The sequence below is a fragment of the Acipenser ruthenus genome, chromosome 11 (assembly GCF_902713425.1).
Source record: "Acipenser ruthenus chromosome 11, fAciRut3.2 maternal haplotype, whole genome shotgun sequence".
NCBI classification, from domain to species: Eukaryota; Metazoa; Chordata; class Actinopteri; order Acipenseriformes; family Acipenseridae; genus Acipenser; species Acipenser ruthenus.
The window spans coordinates 13,699,138-13,713,742 of record NC_081199.1 but is presented as its reverse complement, the minus strand read 5'-3'; the positions used below and the strand labels follow the sequence as shown (position 1 = coordinate 13,713,742).

The 14,605-nt window shown below is 41.4% G+C and overlaps 11 non-coding genes across 11 annotated transcripts; all 11 read left to right on the top strand.

Annotated features, from left to right (window-relative positions):
- Nucleotides 1–764: 764 nt before the first annotated feature.
- Nucleotides 765–836, top strand: trnaq-uug (transfer RNA glutamine (anticodon UUG)). The gene has a single exon. It is a non-coding gene; the product is annotated as a tRNA-Gln (tRNA).
- A 440-nt stretch (nt 837–1,276) lies between these two features.
- Nucleotides 1,277–1,348, top strand: trnae-cuc (transfer RNA glutamic acid (anticodon CUC)). Its single transcript has one exon. It is a non-coding gene; the product is annotated as a tRNA-Glu (tRNA).
- A 996-nt stretch (nt 1,349–2,344) lies between these two features.
- trnaq-cug (transfer RNA glutamine (anticodon CUG)) lies at nt 2,345–2,416 on the top strand. The gene has a single exon. It is a non-coding gene; the product is annotated as a tRNA-Gln (tRNA).
- A 1,027-nt stretch (nt 2,417–3,443) lies between these two features.
- Nucleotides 3,444–3,515, top strand: trnaq-uug (transfer RNA glutamine (anticodon UUG)). The gene has a single exon. It is a non-coding gene; the product is annotated as a tRNA-Gln (tRNA).
- A 439-nt stretch (nt 3,516–3,954) lies between these two features.
- On the top strand, nt 3,955–4,026 carry trnae-cuc (transfer RNA glutamic acid (anticodon CUC)). Its single transcript has one exon. It is a non-coding gene; the product is annotated as a tRNA-Glu (tRNA).
- A 993-nt stretch (nt 4,027–5,019) lies between these two features.
- On the top strand, nt 5,020–5,091 carry trnaq-cug (transfer RNA glutamine (anticodon CUG)). Its single transcript has one exon. It is a non-coding gene; the product is annotated as a tRNA-Gln (tRNA).
- A 1,018-nt stretch (nt 5,092–6,109) lies between these two features.
- trnaq-uug (transfer RNA glutamine (anticodon UUG)) lies at nt 6,110–6,181 on the top strand. Its single transcript has one exon. It is a non-coding gene; the product is annotated as a tRNA-Gln (tRNA).
- Nucleotides 6,182–6,621: 440 nt separating this feature from the next.
- trnae-cuc (transfer RNA glutamic acid (anticodon CUC)) lies at nt 6,622–6,693 on the top strand. Its single transcript has one exon. It is a non-coding gene; the product is annotated as a tRNA-Glu (tRNA).
- Nucleotides 6,694–7,691: 998 nt separating this feature from the next.
- On the top strand, nt 7,692–7,763 carry trnaq-cug (transfer RNA glutamine (anticodon CUG)). Its single transcript has one exon. It is a non-coding gene; the product is annotated as a tRNA-Gln (tRNA).
- Nucleotides 7,764–8,790: 1,027 nt separating this feature from the next.
- trnaq-uug (transfer RNA glutamine (anticodon UUG)) lies at nt 8,791–8,862 on the top strand. Its single transcript has one exon. It is a non-coding gene; the product is annotated as a tRNA-Gln (tRNA).
- A 439-nt stretch (nt 8,863–9,301) lies between these two features.
- trnae-cuc (transfer RNA glutamic acid (anticodon CUC)) lies at nt 9,302–9,373 on the top strand. The gene has a single exon. It is a non-coding gene; the product is annotated as a tRNA-Glu (tRNA).
- Nucleotides 9,374–14,605: the final 5,232 nt, after the last annotated feature.

Here is a 14,605-nt window from a genome sequence, read left to right as displayed (position 1 = left end):
GGTCTCTGGCACGCATTTCTTTGTGTGTTGCAGGACGCCGTGGCTTAGATGGTTACAGCGCCTCCCTAGTAAACGGTGTCTTTGGTTATATATTTTTTTTTTCAGCACCTCAAAGTTGAGGCTGTGTTTTTGTCACATTTTGTGACTGTTGGGGAGCACCTCCAACACAGACAAATACTTTCCTGTAGTCGCAGGATAAACATTTTTGTCAAAAGAGAACGAGAAAAACAAATAATAATAATATCATAAAAATAAATAAATAAATGAAATAAAAAAAAAAATTGCGACGAGGATACGATTGTAACCGGTATATAGTGCACTAATAATCCTACACCAAAGCTCCTGATCCAGTGCCACGTTTTCACTGCAGCCACTAGAGATGAATGGTGACCGAGTCATTTTTTACTTCATTTCTTTCATTTTCTGTTATGCAGAGAGAAATAAACGTCGCCGTCTTTCAGCAGTTGATCTCGAGTGGTATACTTTAAAAAAAAAAAAAAACATCTAGAAAGACCAACACAACGCAGATATAGAATAGCCGGAGTGTGAGCGCAGGCAGGGAAACAGAGAAGCGGGTTTCAGCTCTTACTAGTCAAGGAGAGACACACACAGACCGGTAACACCATTCAAATCCACGCGTGCAGATGTCGTTTCAGCTCTTGCTGCATCAGATAGCTTCAGCCATTGTGAAGTATTCGAAAATGTTTGAAAGAAAATCATAATATCCAGAGAGTCCCTGCAACGTAAAACCGACATAGGTGATTGGTTCCATGGTGTAATGGTTAGCACTCTGGACTTTGAATCCAGTGATCCGAGTTCAAATCTCGGTGGAACCTTCCGTTTATTTTCATTGTCTTACAAAAACAAATTGAAAATCAGGTTTTGATTTTAAGTGACCAATGTTGTAGACTCCCACTGCTAGCTTTAAAAGCATTAACTGGTGGGACTCGGTTTTACAACCTTCCAACGTACCCCTCGGTCCTTGAGTAGATGTCCAATGCGCTATCGATTGCATCACAGAGCCTCTCGAGGGCAGTAAGCAAACGTACCTACCAGCAAACTAAGCGCGGCATGGTCCGGAATAATCTGAAAGGGAGAACTACTTCTAGTTCTTGAACAATTAGAAATGGACCACAGCAATTCATTTAATTATGCGGCAGTTTATTATGATTCATTGTCTGTCACTGCTCAGGGCTTGGGGGCTGTTCCGTTTTCGATGCTTCAGCTTTGTTAGCAAAGGAATTCCTGGCCAGCCGTGCAGACCTCCACAGCAGCGTCCCTGGTGGTCTAGTGGTTAGGATTCGGCGCTCTCACCGCCGCGGCCCGGGTTCGAATCCCGGTCAGGGAAGTTACTTTATTGCCCATTAGTATTCCGATTAAAACCATTCTATTACTCTTCATTAATCAGATGTACATATGTCTATTTCTTGGCTGTGGCCCGACTGCATTCAATTAAAAGCACACCCTTCTTGATATTATTACAGGGTCTGTGCACATTGATTCGCAACCCCTTTTGGCATTAACTTCTTTTCAGTCTGCAGAAAAGGATTTTACAATTGCTCCTTACAAGTGAGAGGACAGCTAGGGTTTAACCACCCCCCTCTACACAATCACACAGTTAGCACAATAAGTACCGACTAAAAAGAGACACAGAATTATTCTATGCAGCCACTCATTCAGTGCTCCAGTGCTGTGACGCGCAGCAAATCGGTAGGTGCGTTCAAGTGCCTGTAACTCAAAAACGGAAATCGGTAGGTGCGTTCAAGTGCCTGTAACTCAAAAACGGAAAGGGCTAGGCACGCAGTCTACATACCAAACGAAAGAGGAGGCTCCGCGATTTCCCCTGATATCTAACATGCCCAGGTGTCATGTTTCTAGAATAAACTATAGCGTCCAGAATACAGTGGTGCCTTTACTTGCTAGGAGACAGCTGTGCGAATTTGTATTTGAAAGTGTATATTCACTTATAAAGATCCAACGTATTTAGTTTATAAGGGCATGTTTATTAATTTAAATTAGCAATACCGATGTTATTCAAACCGTTTCTAAATATACATGTGTAATACATATATTGTCATGTGTCTTATTTTTTCAATGTGAGCAGTTTTTGTGGCGCACGATTGGGTGCTGATAGTGCAGTTCTCCAGACCTGCTGCCAGCTGCCAGTATGAACCAAGAAATGAAACGTCGCATTTTGGATTCGACAGGAAAAATGGATATTGAAGGACTGTGTGCAATCAGAACGGGGAGAACGCCTTGCGGTCCAGGGTTTGTCAGCAGTAGGGGATTTTACACCTGGGAGCTGAGGATGTTACAGCCATTCCTCTCTCGCTTGCTCCGCAGTGGTTCCATGGTGTAATGGTGAGCACTCTGGACTCTGAATCCAGCGATCCGAGTTCAAATCTCGATGGGACCTGTATTTAACCATAAGTTTTGATCATGTGAACTACCAAATGTCATATGTCTGGACCACAAGTGTACAATCGGTCATATAAAATACAATGCAGATTCCGGTATCTGAGGTCGAAAATGGTTTAATAACAAGTAATGTGTATTTTCAAGTGTTTCTGTTTAATTTCAGAAATGCCCTGCGCTTAATTTTAGTCCTAGATTGTAGTAGAGAATGACAGTAGTAGCGCCAATAATGTCCCTGATACGTTTAATTGCACAGGTCTCTGGCACGCATTTCTTTGTGTGTTGCAGGACGCCGTGGCTTAGATGGTTACAGCGCCTCCCTAGTAAACGGTGTCTTTGGTTATATTTTTTTTTTTCAGCACCTCAAAGTTGAGGCTGTGTTTTTGTCACATTTTGTGACTGTTGGGGAGCACCTCCAACACAGACAAATACTTTCCTGTAGTCGCAGGATAAACATTTTTGTCAAAAGAGAACGAGAAAAACTAATAATAATAATATCATAAAAATAAATAAATAAATGAAATAAAATAAAAAAATTGCGACGAGGATACGATTGTAACCGGTATATAGTGCACTAATAATCCTACACCAAAGCTCCTGATCCAGTGCCACGTTTTCACTGCAGCCACTAGAGATGAATGGTGACCGAGTCATTTTTTACTTCATTTCTTTCATTTTCTGTTATGCAGAGAGAAATAAACGTCGCCGTCTTTCAGCAGTTGATCTCGAGTGGTATACTTTAAAAAAAAAAAAAAAAAAAAAAAACATCTAGAAACACCAACACAACGCAGATATAGAATAGCCGGAGTGTGAGCGCAGGCAGGGAAACAGAGAAGCGGGTTTCAGCTCTTACTAGTCAAGGAGAGACACACACAGACCGGTTACACCATTCAAACCCACGCGTGCAGATGTCGTTTCAGCTCTTGCTGCATCAGATAGCTTCAGCCATTGTGAAGTATTCGAAAATGTTTGAAAGAAAATCATAATATGCAGAGAGTCCCTGCAACGTAAAACCGACATAGGTGATTGGTTCCATGGTGTAATGGTTAGCACTCTGGACTTTGAATCCAGTGATCCGAGTTCAAATCTCGGTGGAACCTTCCGTTTATTTTCATTGTCTTACAAAAACAAATTGAAAATCAGGTTTTGATTTTAAGTGACCAATGTTGTAGACTCCCACTGCTAGCTTTAAAAGCATTAACTGGTGGGACTCGGTTTTACAACCTTCCAACGTACCCCTCGGTGCTTGAGTAGATGTCCAATGCGCTATCGATTGCATCACAGAGCCTCTCGAGGGCAGTAAGCAAACGTACCTACCAGCAAACTAAGCGCGGCATGGTCCGGAATAATCTGAAAGGGAGAACTACTTCTAGTTCTTGAACAATTAGAAATGGACCACAGCAATTCATTTAATTATGCGGCAGTTATTATGATTCATTGTCTGTCACTGCTCAGGGCTTGGGGGCTGTTCCGTTTTCGATGCTTCAGCTTTGTTAGCAAAGAAATTCCTGGCCAGCCGTGCAGACCTACACAGCAGCGTCCCTGGTGGTCTAGTGGTTAGGATTCGGCGCTCTCACCGCCGCGGCCCGGGTTCGATTCCCGGTCAGGGAAGTTACTTTATTGCCCATTAGTATTCCGATTAAAACCATTCTATTACTCTTCATTAATCAGATGTACATATGTCTATTTCTTGGCTGTGGCCCGACTGCATTCAATTAAAAGCACACCCTTGATATTATTACAGGGTCTGTGCACATTGATTCGCAACCCCTTTTGGCATTAACTTCTTTTCAGTCTGCAGAAAAGGATTTTACAATTGCTCCTTACAAGTGAGAGGACAGCTAGGGTTTAACCACCCCCCTCTACACAATCACACAGTTAGCACAATAAGTACCGACTAAAAAGAGACACAGAATTATTCTATGCAGCCACTCATTCAGTGCTCCAGTGCTGTGACGCGCAGCAAATCGGTAGGTGCGTTCAAGTGCCTGTAACTCAAAAACGGAAATCGGTAGGTGCGTTCAAGTGCCTGTAACTCAAAAACGGAAAGGGCTAGGCACGCAGTCTACATACCAAACGAAAGAGGAGGCTCCGCGATTTCCCCTGATATCTAACATGCCCAGGTGTCATGTTTCTAGAATAAACTATAGCGTCCAGAATACAGTGGTGCCTTTACTTGCTAGGAGACAGCTGTGCGAATTTGTATTTGAAAGTGTATATTCACTTATAAAGATCCAACGTATTTAGTTTATAAGGGCATGTTTATTAATTTAAATTAGCAATACCGATGTTATTCAAACCGTTTCTAAATATACATGTGTAATACATATATTGTCATGTGTCTTATTTTTTCAATGTGAGCAGTTTTTGTGGCGCACGATTGGGTGCTGATAGTGCAGTTCTCCAGACCTGCTGCCAGCTGCCAGTATGAACCAAGAAATGAAACGTCGCATTTTGGATTCGACAGGAAAAATGGATATTGAAGGACTGTGTGCAATCAGAACGGGGAGAACGCCTTGCGGTCCAGGGTTTGTCAGCAGTAGGGGATTTTACACCTGGGAGCTGAGGATGTTACAGCCATTCCTCTCTCGCTTGCTCCGCAGTGGTTCCATGGTGTAATGGTGAGCACTCTGGACTCTGAATCCAGCGATCCGAGTTCAAATCTCGATGGGACCTGTATTTAACCATAAGTTTTGATCATGTGAACTACCAAATGTCATATGTCTGGACCACAAGTGTACAATCGGTCATATAAAATACAATGCAGATTCCGGTATCTGAGGTCGAAAATGGTTTAATAACAAGTAATGTGTATTTTCAAGTGTTTCTGTTTAATTTCAGAAATGCCCTGCGCTTAATTTTAGTCCTAGATTGTAGTAGAGAATGACAGTAGTAGCGCCAATAATGTCCCTGATACGTTTCATTGCACAGGTCTCTGGCACGCATTTCTTTGTGTGTTGCAGGACGCCGTGGCTTAGATGGTTACAGCGCCTCCCTAGTAAACGGTGTCTTTGGTTATATATTTTTTTTTTCAGCACCTCAAAGTTGAGGCTGTGTTTTTGTCACATTTTGTGACTGTTGGGGAGCACCTCCAACACAGACAAATACTTTCCTGTAGTCGCAGGATAAACATTTTTGTCAAAAGAGAACGAGAAAAACAAATAATAATAATATCATAAAAATAAATAAATAAATGAAATAAAAAAAAAAATTGCGACGAGGATACGATTGTAACCGGTATATAGTGCACTAATAATCCTACACCAAAGCTCCTGATCCAGTGCCACGTTTTCACTGCAGCCACTAGAGATGAATGGTGACCGAGTCATTTTTTACTTCATTTCTTTCATTTTCTGTTATGCAGAGAGAAATAAACGTCGCCGTCTTTCAGCAGTTGATCTCGAGTGGTATACTTTAAAAAAAAAAAAAAACATCTAGAAAGACCAACACAACGCAGATATAGAATAGCCGGAGTGTGAGCGCAGGCAGGGAAACAGAGAAGCGGGTTTCAGCTCTTACTAGTCAAGGAGAGACACACACAGACCGGTAACACCATTCAAATCCACGCGTGCAGATGTCGTTTCAGCTCTTGCTGCATCAGATAGCTTCAGCCATTGTGAAGTATTCGAAAATGTTTGAAAGAAAATCATAATATCCAGAGAGTCCCTGCAACGTAAAACCGACATAGGTGATTGGTTCCATGGTGTAATGGTTAGCACTCTGGACTTTGAATCCAGTGATCCGAGTTCAAATCTCGGTGGAACCTTCCGTTTATTTTCATTGTCTTACAAAAACAAATTGAAAATCAGGTTTTGATTTTAAGTGACCAATGTTGTAGACTCCCACTGCTAGCTTTAAAAGCATTAACTGGTGGGACTCGGTTTTACAACCTTCCAACGTACCCCTCGGTCCTTGAGTAGATGTCCAATGCGCTATCGATTGCATCACAGAGCCTCTCGAGGGCAGTAAGCAAACGTACCTACCAGCAAACTAAGCGCGGCATGGTCCGGAATAATCTGAAAGGGAGAACTACTTCTAGTTCTTGAACAATTAGAAATGGACCACAGCAATTCATTTAATTATGCGGCAGTTTATTATGATTCATTGTCTGTCACTGCTCAGGGCTTGGGGGCTGTTCCGTTTTCGATGCTTCAGCTTTGTTAGCAAAGGAATTCCTGGCCAGCCGTGCAGACCTCCACAGCAGCGTCCCTGGTGGTCTAGTGGTTAGGATTCGGCGCTCTCACCGCCGCGGCCCGGGTTCGAATCCCGGTCAGGGAAGTTACTTTATTGCCCATTAGTATTCCGATTAAAACCATTCTATTACTCTTCATTAATCAGATGTACATATGTCTATTTCTTGGCTGTGGCCCGACTGCATTCAATTAAAAGCACACCCTTCTTGATATTATTACAGGGTCTGTGCACATTGATTCGCAACCCCTTTTGGCATTAACTTCTTTTCAGTCTGCAGAAAAGGATTTTACAATTGCTCCTTACAAGTGAGAGGACAGCTAGGGTTTAACCACCCCCCTCTACACAATCACACAGTTAGCACAATAAGTACCGACTAAAAAGAGACACATAATTATTCTATGCAGCCACTCATTCAGTGCTCCAGTGCTGTGACGCGCAGCAAATCGGTAGGTGCGTTCAAGTGCCTGTAACTCAAAAACGGAAATCGGTAGATGCGTTCAAGTGCCTGTAACTCAAAAACGGAAAGGGCTAGGCACGCAGTCTACATACCAAACGAAAGAGGAGGCTCCGCGATTTCCCCTGATATCTAACATGCCCAGGTGTCATGTTTCTAGAATAAACTATAGCGTCCAGAATACAGTGGTGCCTTCACTTGCTAGGAGACAGCTGTGCGAATTTGTATTTGAAAGTGTATATTCACTTATAAAGATCCAACGTATTTAGTTTATAAGGGCATGATTATTAATTTAAATTAGCAATACCGATGTTATTCAAACCGTTTCTAAATATACACATGTGTAATACATATATTGTCATGTGTCTTATTATTTCAATGTGAGCAGTTTTTGTGGCGCACGATTGGGTGCTGATAGTGCAGTTCTCCAGACCTGCTGCCAGCTGCCAGTATGAACCAAGAAATGAAACGTCGCATTTTGGATTCTACAGGAAAAATGGATATTGAAGGACTGTGTGCAATCAGAACGGGGAGAACGCCTTGCGGTCCAGGGTTTGTCAGCAGTAGGGGATTTTACACCTGGGAGCTGAGGATGTTACAGCCATTCCTCTCTCGCTTGCTCCGCAGTGGTTCCATGGTGTAATGGTGAGCACTCTGGACTCTGAATCCAGCGATCCGAGTTCAAAGCTCGATGGGACCTGTATTTAACCATAAGTTTTGATCATGTGAACTACCAAATGTCATATGTCTGGACCACAAGTGTACAATCGGTCATATAAAATACAATGCAGATTCCGGTATCTGAGGTCGAAAATGGTTTAATAACAAGTAATGTGTATTTTCAAGTGTTTCTGTTTAATTTCAGAAATGCCCTGCGCTTAATTTTAGTCCTAGATTGTAGTAGAGAATGACAGTAGTAGCGCCAATAATGTCCCTGATACGTTTAATTGCACAGGTCTCTGGCACGCATTTCTTTGTGTGTTGCAGGACGCCGTGGCTTAGATGGTTACAGCGCCTCCCTAGTAAACGGTGTCTTTGGTTATATTTTTTTTTTTCAGCACCTCAAAGTTGAGGCTGTGTTTTTGTCACATTTTGTGACTGTTGGGGAGCACCTCCAACACAGACAAATACTTTCCTGTAGTCGCAGGATAAACATTTTTGTCAAAAGAGAACGAGAAAAACTAATAATAATAATATCATAAAAATAAATAAATAAATGAAATAAAATAAAAAAATTGCGACGAGGATACGATTGTAACCGGTATATAGTGCACTAATAATCCTACACCAAAGCTCCTGATCCAGTGCCACGTTTTCACTGCAGCCACTAGAGATGAATGGTGACCGAGTCATTTTTTACTTCATTTCTTTCATTTTCTGTTATGCAGAGAGAAATAAACGTCGCCGTCTTTCAGCAGTTGATCTCGAGTGGTATACTTTAAAAAAAAAAAAAAAAAAAAAAAACATCTAGAAACACCAACACAACGCAGATATAGAATAGCCGGAGTGTGAGCGCAGGCAGGGAAACAGAGAAGCGGGTTTCAGCTCTTACTAGTCAAGGAGAGACACACACAGACCGGTTACACGATTCAAACCCACGCGTGCAGATGTCGTTTCAGCTCTTGCTGCATCAGATAGCTTCAGCCATTGTGAAGTATTCGAAAATGTTTGAAAGAAAATCATAATATGCAGAGAGTCCCTGCAACGTAAAACCGACATAGGTGATTGGTTCCATGGTGTAATGGTTAGCACTCTGGACTTTGAATCCAGTGATCCGAGTTCAAATCTCGGTGGAACCTTCCGTTTATTTTCATTGTCTTACAAAAACAAATTGAAAATCAGGTTTTGATTTTAAGTGACCAATGTTGTAGACTCCCACTGCTAGCTTTAAAAGCATTAACTGGTGGGACTCGGTTTTACAACCTTCCAACGTACCCCTCGGTGCTTGAGTAGATGTCCAATGCGCTATCGATTGCATCACAGAGCCTCTCGAGGGCAGTAAGCAAACGTACCTACCAGCAAACTAAGCGCGGCATGGTCCGGAATAATCTGAAAGGGAGAACTACTTCTAGTTCTTGAACAATTAGAAATGGACCACAGCAATTCATTTAATTATGCGGCAGTTATTATGATTCATTGTCTGTCACTGCTCAGGGCTTGGGGGCTGTTCCGTTTTCGATGCTTCAGCTTTGTTAGCAAAGAAATTCCTGGCCAGCCGTGCAGACCTACACAGCAGCGTCCCTGGTGGTCTAGTGGTTAGGATTCGGCGCTCTCACCGCCGCGGCCCGGGTTCGATTCCCGGTCAGGGAAGTTACTTTATTGCCCATTAGTATTCCGATTAAAACCATTCTATTACTCTTCATTAATCAGATGTACATATGTCTATTTCTTGGCTGTGGCCCGACTGCATTCAATTAAAAGCACACCCTTGATATTATTACAGGGTCTGTGCACATTGATTCGCAACCCCTTTTGGCATTAACTTCTTTTCAGTCTGCAGAAAAGGATTTTACAAATGCTCCTTACAAGTGAGAGGACAGCTAGGGTTTAACCACCCCCCTCTACACAATCACACAGTTAACACAATAAGTACCGACTAAAAAGAGACACAGAATTATTCTATGCAGCCACTCATTCAGTGCTCCAGTGCTGTGACGCGCAGCAAATCGGTAGGTGCGTTCAAGTGCCTGTAACTCAAAAACGGAAATCGGTAGGTGCGTTCAAGTGCCTGTAACTCAAAAACGGAAAGGGCTAGGCACGCAGTCTACATACCAAACGAAAGAGGAGACTCCGCGATTTCCCCCGATATCTAACATGCCCAGGTGTCATGTTTCTAGAATAAACTATAGCGTCCAGAATACAGTGGTGCCTTCACTTGCTAGGAGACAGCTGTGCGAATTTGTATTTGAAAGTGTATATTCACTTATAAAGATCCAACTTATTTAGTTTTTAAGGGCATGTTTATTAATTTAAATTAGCAATACCGATGTTATTCAAACCGTTTCTAAATATACATGTGTAATACATATATTGTCATGTGTCTTATTATTTCAATGTGAGCAGTTTTTGTGGCGCACGGTTGGGTGCTGATGGTGCAGTTCTCCAGACCTGCTGCCAGCTGCCAGTATGAACCAAGAAATGAAACGTCGCATTTTGGATTCCAACAGGAAAAATGGATATTGAAGGACTGTGTGCAATCAGAACGGGGAGAACGCCTTGCGGTCCAGGGTTTGTCAGCAGTAGGGGATTTTACACCTGGGAGCTGAGGATGTTACAGCCATTCCTCTCTCGCTTGCTCCGCAGTGGTTCCATGGTGTAATGGTGAGCACTCTGGACTCTGAATCCAGCGAAAGGACAAAAGTCTCAGACTGTGGCTGAAGCAATGGAATTGTTGAGAAGAGAATTGCGTGCTGAACTACAGAGTGACATACAAGGTAAAATGAATGAACTGTCTCTGAGTCTGTTAGGAGAATTGCGTGCAGAGTTGCAGAGCTGTAGATCAACATCTATCCCTATATAATCAAGATCAGATGCAGTGAGGCCCTCTCATAATAGGGTGGAAAGTCAGTATTCCACTAAACTGAGGCAGTTTAATAGTTATGATCCCCAAGGAAGGCCAATCTGTAGACATTGTCATCTGCCAGGACATATAGAATGCTATTGTGGGAGGCCACTAAGTTCATTGACAGAGTCTTTAAACTAGCCCGTCCCACCTTGTTGGACCGAACGGTGGGCCATACTAGTCAAGGTCCAGAAATACCATTGATGGAGGGAGTGATTGGGGATAGTCCTATGGTGGAAGTTTTAATGGAAGGAATTAGAGTACCATGTCTGTTGGACACAGGTTCTCAATTTACCATGTTACGACAGAGCTTTTTTGAACAACACTTTGGGAAGCATGGAAAATACCTGCAAGACCCTACTACTTGGCTCTCTTTACGTGCTGATAAAGGATTAGCAATTCCCTATGAAGGTTGGGCTGTGATGGACATTGAGATTGGAGGTGCAAGAATTCCTCAACAAGGCATTTTGGTGGTACAAAATCACAGTTTGCCATCTACACCTGCCTTGCTAGGTATGAATATTATTCAGGAGTGTTGGGAGGAATTGTTCCAAAAGAAACAAACCAGTAAGCTTCAAGGACTGTCATTTATGCATGAATGGATTTTAAGCAGAAGAACTCTTTATTTTGTTCCCAGCAATCCTTACAAGGACAACACATCTCTTAGAACTGAGACAAGGGAAACAAGTTCACCAACAGGGCGCACAGAGGGGAGGGGGCACACACCAAGACTGTGACTGGCATACATTTCAAAAACAGAACAGGGGGTAACGGGAGCAACAACAGACACAAAACTCTTCAGTTTAACACAAATACACTCATAAACTTTGATACAGAGAAAGGCGAACGGGACCTCGCAACAGCGCGAGTACCTCCCCATAGACCTTTGCTCCTGCGCTGCAAATGAGTCCCTTTTCAGGCGTGCCGAAGCAGTTCTACAGAGGGCTGCAGCTACAGCGTCAAGCCCAGCTCGTTACAATATTGTTTTCGTATGCATTAACGCTGTCCCATACACCTAAAACCAAAGCACATGAATTAAATAATGTTATGCAATGGTGCACAAAAATAACACTAACATCTATCGTCGAAGAAGAAGAATATTACTGTGCTTAGGGAAATATCACAATCCAGAAATGATACATTACTTTAAGAACGAAGTAAAACTGCTGAGAGTAAATGAGGCCTGCGGTCTGAATAGCGCGTGCCTTCCTCTATTCGAGTCTCTTTGCTTGAGAGGGGAACCGCAATGTTCTTTGTGAAGACGTGAAGAGTCAAGTGTAATCTTCCCAATAACCCATATATGGCGCTGTTTGATTGTAAATGTAAATGGCTTGTTCCGAATCTGAATGCTTACAGATAGTACTGCAGTTATGACGCTCCAAAAAACAGAATACCATCAGAGAAATTGCGGCAGTTATTTCTGAACGAGTCTGTTGGAAGATCCTATCATCCTTTTACAGGTTCTAAAATGCGAACTGTCTTTATAATTGTGCTTGTGGCGTTGTTCGGTAAGTTTGAATATAGTACTAAAAATACACGTTACATTGTAGTTAATTAGTAATTCATTTAGACAACCTTAATTATTTGCATTATTATTTTTAATTTATATTTTGTATTTTTCTGCTTTCTTAGTGCAAAAATAATGTGTTAAAATATAAGTGAATAAATCTGTGGAAATGCTTTCAATTTCTATTCATATTTGCTATTTCTTTTGGTAAGTACAATGCTATTGATTATTTAGTACTTTTAAAATCAAAGGTACATTTTCTATATACGAAAAATCTGTTTGTGTTGATGTAACATGCGATCTGATGTTATTAATTATAATATTACATCCTAGAAGTCTTTTTTCACAAAATATGATTTTCTCTGAATCAACCGCAAGCATGTTGTAGATTTAAAGGATTAATTTGTTTTGTTGTTGTTTATTTAAATTACAGTGTGAGATTCTGTATATTATTATTATTATTATTATTATTATTATTATTATTATTATTATTATTATTATTATTATTTAGATTTCCTCAGAGGAGACAGCGTAAACCAGACAGCGTTCCCCATAATGGGTAAAGAGGGAGAAACTGTTCAAATACACTGCACCTATAAGCTCTCCAGCTCCACAAGCACCAATCTATTCTGGTACCGTCAGTATGCATCGGGGTCTATGGAGTTTATTCTTCTGAAATACGCTTCTTCTGGAACGGTTTATGAAACACCAGGCGCTCTTGGCGAGCGATTCTCCGCTGAGGTAGATTCCTCATCCCAACGCTTCACGTTAAACATCACTGGAGTACTTCTGTCGGATTTTTTGGTGTATTACTGCGCGTTGCGTCCCTCAGTGAAACAGAGCATAGTTCGTGTCAGCACTAAACTGCAGAGCTGAAGGATTGGCATGTTCTCTATAAAATGTGGCTAGATAACATATCGACCTGTAGCTTATCCTGTAATACAATTTTCAAAACAGTTCCCAAATGCAGTGAATATGTCATCTATTGTAATACAACATGCTATTTAATTCAAGAGATTTCCCACGTGCCGTTGATAGCGCAATATATGGTTACAATACAATGCAGTTAAACTCAAAAACTAGTGTGAGACAGAGAAACTAATACGAGCTTCATGAACGTCATAATAATAATAATACCTAGAACATAAATTATTTGGAAAATTTGAAAAACACATTGTCAGTATAAATCTGTGATTATCTAGCCCCGAAAAATGATATGAACCAGCCAATATGAACACACTTTCTGGTTTTAAAGTTCAGATTACGTGTGCCGCTCTACACAGCACTCGCATGCAACCCGGTTGGTCCTCATACACAGACTCAGTTTGAAAGCAAACGTGACAAGATATAAAGAGAGAAATGACGAGTGTCCCGATACAGACCTCAGTGTAACTGAATAAGCAATGAGTCTAATATCGTTTATTGTACTTATTTTAGTATGTAAGTAAGAATGATTCTATGCGTTTCTTTCTTTCTGTATAATATTATAATATATTGTAGGAGGACATCATTTAACGTTACCTTTTATTTATTCAACATTCTAGGTGGCCACGGAGATTGTGAAGTATTTCAGAATGCCAGTATCGAGACACGGGAGTTTAGCAATGTTCAAATCCACTGCTATCAAAACGTGTCGAGCAACAAACAGATGTTCTGGTACCGGCAGCTGCCGAACAAACCTCCACAGCTTTTCACAACTGGATACAAGGATCCGGTTAAACACAAACATTTTACAATGAATATCAGCCAGCAAACCCAAACAACCACACTCAGCACAGACCGGATTGAGCTGAGTGACGCTTCAGTATATGTGTGTGCCGTGGAGGACACAGTAGCTCATTCACATTGCACGGCCGTACAAAAACTCCACCAAGATTTATCACTGTAACTTTCAACATGGTTCTTGAAATATACCAACAAATCAAAATATTCAATTAAATATACCGATCAAGATACAATTAAATATAGACAGACAGACACACACATACCGAGATACAATTGAATACACACACGCGCACGCACACCGAGATACAATTAAAAACACACACACACGCGCACACACACACCCACACACCGAGATACAATTAAATACACACACACACACACACATACCGAGATACAATTGAACACACACACCGATATACAATTAAATACACACACACACATACACTCCGAGATACAATTAAATACACACACACACACACACATACCGAGATACAATTGAACACACACACACCGATATACAATTAAATACACACACACACACACTCCGAGATACAATTAAATACACACACACACATACCGAGATACAATTGAACACACACACCGATATACAATTAAATACACACACACACACACACACACACACACACACACACACACACACACACTCCGAGATACAATTAAATACACACACACCCACACACCGAGATACAATTAAATACACTCACACACATACCGAGATACAATTAAA